This window comes from Vicia villosa, linkage group LG5 (genome assembly GCF_029867415.1).
Source record: "Vicia villosa cultivar HV-30 ecotype Madison, WI linkage group LG5, Vvil1.0, whole genome shotgun sequence".
Classification (NCBI taxonomy): Eukaryota; Viridiplantae; Streptophyta; class Magnoliopsida; order Fabales; family Fabaceae; genus Vicia; species Vicia villosa.
This window is the reverse complement of record NC_081184.1, coordinates 124,204,155-124,210,592: the sequence shown is the minus strand read 5'-3', so window position 1 is coordinate 124,210,592 and position 6,438 is coordinate 124,204,155. Positions and strand designations below refer to the sequence as shown.

Here is a 6,438-nt window from a genome sequence, read left to right as displayed (position 1 = left end):
ATTATTTTTGTAAAAAAAAATATATTAATAGCAATTTTTTTAGTATAAATGTTAAATTTTATCATAAAAAATTGCTAACATTTTTTTGATAATGGAAGTTTATAATATCTTTTATTATACTTTAATAGTATCTTTAATTATAATTAATATATTATATATATTTTAAAAAATAACATAAAAAAATAAATAATATTTATACATAAAACTATATTTAGTATAATTATATAGTGTTATTGTTAGTAGTTTAGATTAATGAAGCAATAAATAAATATATAACGATTGTTAATAAATATATATAAAAGATACGCAAATTAAAGTGAAAAAACATTTGAAATTATAATTGTCATATAAATATTAATTTAATCTACTTAGAGTTATATACTTTAGTAAAAAAATAAAAAATAAATTAGTCATTTATCCGTGCGTTCGCATGCATCATACAATATCGTATAAATCTATCCTGAGTAGTATCTACCCGTGCGTTCGCACGGATAGCACAATGTTATAAATAATAAATAAATATAAGAAATTGTGTATTCATCAATCATAATTGTCTCATAAATGTAATTTTATAAGAAGTTTCAGCCCGTCGAAAATGTATGTTTTGCATAAGAAATTTATGTATTTATCAATCATAATTTTATCATGTTTTTTTATTATAAAAAAATAAATATTAGTAGCAATTTCTTTAGTATAAATGTTAACATTTTATCATAATTAACCCATTAAATTAGAGAAGTAGAATAAATATTTTGTGTTGCGTTATACAAATTTCTCCTATTTTTTAAATTTCTACTTAGAAAATGTTAATAATTGCATATAAATAAAGCTAAATTCGATTAATTTATGGATTTACGTGGACCGAGTTAAACAGGGCGGTTTACCCCACATACTCAACTCAAATTATATTTAGAGAAGCTTTTTATATAAAATAAAATAAACAAAGAAATAGTTTTATTTAATGGGAAGAAAAACCAAGAGTTAAACATTGTATGAAAAGTTTACTACACGCTAGTGACACATGCATGCTATAGGCCATCATTATTATGAATAGCCATCATTACTATAGATAATGGCTGGGTGGAATAACTTGCAATGAAAAAAGAAGAATTTATTGCAACCTATTTTCTTATGCAATTTAATTTTATCATTATTACCCAAGATTGGACAATTAAAAACGAAAGATATTAACAAATTAGACTACAAAAAGGAGTATTTTGAGATAATAAATTGGGCAAAACATCATGACAGTAAATATTTAATAATTAATTCATTATCTTATAAAAAATAATAATATTGTTAAATGAATTATTTTAAAATATAAATTATGGGATAAGTCAGTTTAAGGGACCAATTCAAATGTGAAGAGATACTAGAATTAAGAATACGGTTTTAAAATATGCACTATTATCCCTTAATATAAACACACATAAATTTTTTTATATATTTATATGGAGATTTATTATTGATTCATTTGATTTTTTCAATTTTAAAAATAAATTGGTAGAAAAATTTAGAACATTTATTATTATTTAATCTGATTTTACACATTTTTAATGATTCAAATGATACGATTTTATAATCTTAAAATTTTTTGAATCTCTTAAATTTTAGAAATATATATATATATATATATATATATATATATATATAATTATAAAAAAGTAATTTATTTAAATTTAAATTTTTTTATAATAAGATTAAAAAAACATCTATCATATGAACACGATTTAGATGTCTGCATTGTAATATTTTTTAATAAACCATTAGACATCACATCATGTATAGTTATAATTATATAGAAGAAGCGTGGAAGAGGTTTTGCAGTATTCCAAAGAAGATTGCACAATTCCAAAAAAAGTTTTTGGCGTGTAATAATGATGGAAAAAATGGATAGTTGAAAGGTTACCATATATGGAATGAAACAATAAATAAATATAAAAGGCACAAAATAATACTAAAACCTTCTAAAAAATAAAAAGTATTAATATTTTTTAGTACAATAAAAATAAAAGCAAAACTACTTTTCTGATAAATCCAACCAACAAAAGGTGCTCATTTACAGATGAACTGTATGATACAAAATATGACATTTTTTATGAGATAAACAGAATAATAAAAAATGAATGTTGATAAATATACTACCAAATTCAAAGTGATCGTATGACATATTATAATGGTATAAATTAATGATATAAATTTTTTGTGATCAATGATTTAATGATATAAATCCATAATGATCATAAATTATTATTTTAATGATATAAATTTTGATAAAACATCATTTATAAAAAAAATATATTAAAGAGAATGATAAATCCAATTAACCATTATTTATAGTGATCCTATAAAAAATCATAAGTTAATTTAAATTACTATAAAAATAATTAAGTACAGGTTACAATGAATTGATTGTGGAGAAAAGATGGAGTTGAAAATTGAAATAAAAAATAATGAAGTAGAAGAAAAATAGTGAAAGCACGGGAAATGAAGATTGCTTATACACACGGATAAGAAAAAAACGTATATGTTTTGATTTTTTATAAGAAATACAATTTTTTATTTCTATAATATATAGAATCAAAAGTAAGTTTATGTAGTTAAACTCAAATTGGACGGATTAATATATAAATATATATATATATATATATATATATATATATATATATATATATATATATATATATATATATATATATATATAACTATTGTTTTAATTTTAGCTTATTACTATAATTTTCCTTCCTATTGTAGTGGTATTAAAAGTTTTATGAAACTTAATCACAAATAAAAGTGTATGTTGATGCTAAGAGAAAGGGTGACCAAATAATTGGTTGTTGATATCTTGGCTAAGAAGAAGCAATTTCTTATTTTATTTAAAAAGAAAGAGCAATTTTAAAGTGTTGCTAAGTAAATTAGTTTAATATTTCACGTTTGAACAATAAAAAGCAACATTCTTTTGAAGTAGAAAGTTGCTTCCCATCAATACATCCATGTTAGGCAATGGCTTGGTTAGTGTGAAGTTTGAAATTGATTAGCTAGAATGTCGTGTAGCTTTTTGAAGGTATCAAACCGAAATTGTCAAAAAGTTGTGTGCATAGATAGCTTCTACCTTCTCAGTCTCCAAGTGAAAGTGACTAATTTTTAACCCGGGGAACCGCTTTTTTAACAGGTCTGGTGGGTTTAGCAGACCTATGTAGTATAGTTGACCTGGGGAACCGCTTTTTTAACCATTGAAAGTGATTGATTTTTGACTCTATTACACTCCAATATACTTTTTTCTATGCTAAAAACATGAAAGATGGAAAATATGGCAATGCTGCCATTCCAGCTTGTCTTCTTGACAGTGACATGAATTTAATGTTATAGGGACTGTTGCAGGTAAAGTAAGCTAAAGCTGCTTTTCATAGAACATCACTTGAGTGCATATGGTTCGTCACTTTGAATGTTGAGTTTGTTTCATTGTGATGTATTGCCAGTGATATTAAAATCAGTCCATTTAAACGCATTCATATATTTATATGTATCATTTTTTCATTGTGGTGTTGCAGCAGTTGCATTACTTTAGCTAAGTATTCAATTAGGATTCTTATAATTTTTTAGTTAAAATTAAAACAACATGCTGCATGAAATGAAAGTATCTCAACTGCAGCTGTTAAATACATTAAACGAAATACATTTTTAACATAGTTTATAGTGTAAACCAACCGCATATATTATTTTTAATATAGTTAAACCATCTTCAGCTTACTTTTCCAAATATTTGTGTACTTTGATAAAGGGAAAGGATTTAACTAACAGCAACAAACTACATTCTGCAAGATGTCCTTCAAGTGGTAAATATATTGTCAATAGTCGCATCAAGCTTAATTTAATTGGAATCTCTTTACACTAACTATGTCAAAAAAAGCCTTTGAATCTCTTTATTTGTCTTTGTAAAACAACTTTTGATCTTGATTATGTAATCCAATTGGTCCTGACAACATTTTCTTCAAATCCCCTTCAACAAAAACCAATAAAACAAACTCAAAACACAATCAATAAAGTAACATATAAAAAACATTCTGAATCAAAATTTTTGAATTTGAATTAAAATTCTGGTCTCCATAATCATTTAAATATATAAAAATACTTTGAAAAGATTTGAAAGGATTTACTAAATGTGGCAAAAAGAACTGCAAATATTCTTAAGTTCAGCTCATGTAATTCAACTCAGTGCCAAAAAGAACTGCAAATATAACATTTTTTAGTTTGACAACGGAATGAGGTAGGAGTATTGAAAATCAAAACTTATAGATGGTTGGCACAAACATATATATATTAGTTGAAGTATGATATATAAATATTCAAATTGAGGTGTGTTAGTGAGGGTCCAAAAAGGTTAAGATTAACTATGCTAAAGTAAATTAGAAGGACTTAGATATTTCAATATTTATGAACAAATGAATGGAGAAAGAACTTAATTGAAGTTTCAAAGAGTTCAAGTTTGTTCAACATAAGACCAAATATAAAAAAGTTCAAGTTTGAGTGAAGAAAACCAAAATCACTTTAAAAAAACCTAACTATGTTCATACTACAAAACATGAAACTAAAAAAGAACAAAAAGAGTAAGGGTTGAATGAAGTTACTTACAACACAATAATGGTGGTCACTTATATTCCATTCATTAGTGTATACAATGAAGCCATCTAAAGGATCTTTTCTTCTTGTTCTATCTACAGCTAAGGGAAGTGGTGAGTTTCCATATGATTTTGGTTCTTGTTCAGGTTCAGCAACAATTGCATCATATTGAGAAAATGTTAGAGTGTTTGCATCATTTTGTTGACCTGGAAAAGAAAAGGTAAGGAAAAAAATCAAAAAGTTTGTAGTGAAGCCATATCCAAAATCACTTCTTGTTCATTCATGTATTATGTCATTACTTTAAGGGATGCCAATATATGTCACATAGGGACCTTCTTGTGTAGCCAAGTTAGATGAAGTTTTTAGACAAATACAAAAGTGGTTAAGATATTTAAGACAAATAAACACCAATGATGGAAAGGCTTTACCGAAAGTAAGGGCTTCCAGTTTGCTTTACCTATGAAGTTTGTTCCAAACACCATGATTGCAATCTATGAAGTTAAAAAACATGAATGAGATATCTTTTAATTTGCTTTCTCTTCATATCAATTTTCAAGCATACATCTATAATATTTTCACAAACTAAATTTGTAGAGCCAAAGATGGAGAAATTTCACAGTAGAGCCAAAGACAACTACAAAAATGGAAGAACAATTAAATAATGAAATAGAAAAATAAAAATAAATAATAAGAAATTGAAAAATCAGTAAGGTATGTGATGAGATACCCTTAAATCAACAATAAGAAGAGATTGAAAAATTGAAACTCATGTAATTTGTTTGTTGTTGCAGGATCTGAGTGTTTTCTTCTTTCAAATACTCTACATCACACAGAGAAACAACAAAAAAGAACAAAAAATGATGCAAAATGTAAAAACGAAATCAAGTCGTTACAAACCATGATAGAAACATACCTTATAATAAGCTTGCAAGGGATACGATTCACAGTGGTCAGAAATAAGCAATAAGACATGTTTTTTGATGGCAAAACCTAAAATCGAAAATCAAAACAATGAGGATTAGAAGCACAAACCCTGAAATCAATAGAGTGAAAGGAAAAGAGAAATAATCGCGTATAATCTGAAAGTGGTGGTTGTTGTTTGGTCCCGCGCAGCGGAGTGACAGTGTTGGCGGATGTGTGGTGGCCGTAAACAGGCGGTGGTTCAAGGGTTTGAAGGAAAAAGAGAGAGGAGTGAAAATGGAAGAAAGAAAGAAAGAAAGAAAGAAAGAAGGGTTAAGTTTTGTCTGAGAGAGAGAGAGAGAGGGAGAGGGAAAGAGATGAAAATTGTGTGTATTGGAATGAAGAAACGTGTAAAAATTGAAAAAGTGTTGAATTGGTTTTGCTGTAACCAAGAAGATTTGCACAATTCCAATACCTTTCCTCACGTTAGTATTAATGATGGAAAATAAAATGGACAATTGAAAGGGTATGCAATGATTAAGGAATATATATTTTTAATTAAAATATTAAAGGAGATCCAATTACCGTTGTGTCCCCGATTATCACCCTCAAATTGAAAGATTAGAGGGATATTGAAAGAATTTCATATGTATTGTACTTTATTATATTAAAAGTAGATTTCCACCGGTTTTTTCTTCTATTAACTCTATTCGGTCAGCTTGTTCTGTGGCGGGAAACTATGGAAAAGCGGCTTCTCATCTGACTATGCAAGATTTCTCGGTTCTGAAATTCTTCAAAGTTATCATCAAACTGCCTAATGCTCCGAGGATCATTGAGGTTATTTGGAAGCCTCCCCCGAGAAATTGGATCAAGATAAATTGTGATGGAGCCTCTCGTAACAATCTTGATTTTTCCGTT

General features: G+C 26.9%; 1 long non-coding RNA gene across 1 annotated transcript; it reads right to left on the bottom strand.

Annotated features, from left to right (window-relative positions):
* Window positions 1-3,713: 3,713 nt before the first annotated feature.
* On the bottom strand, window positions 3,714-6,062 carry LOC131607221 (uncharacterized). The gene is made up of 5 exons (XR_009285226.1): window positions 5,534-6,062; window positions 5,348-5,440; window positions 5,049-5,111; window positions 4,633-4,826; window positions 3,714-4,000 (listed from the first exon to the last, which is right to left on the bottom strand). It is a non-coding gene; the product is annotated as an uncharacterized LOC131607221 (long non-coding RNA).
* Window positions 6,063-6,438: the final 376 nt, after the last annotated feature.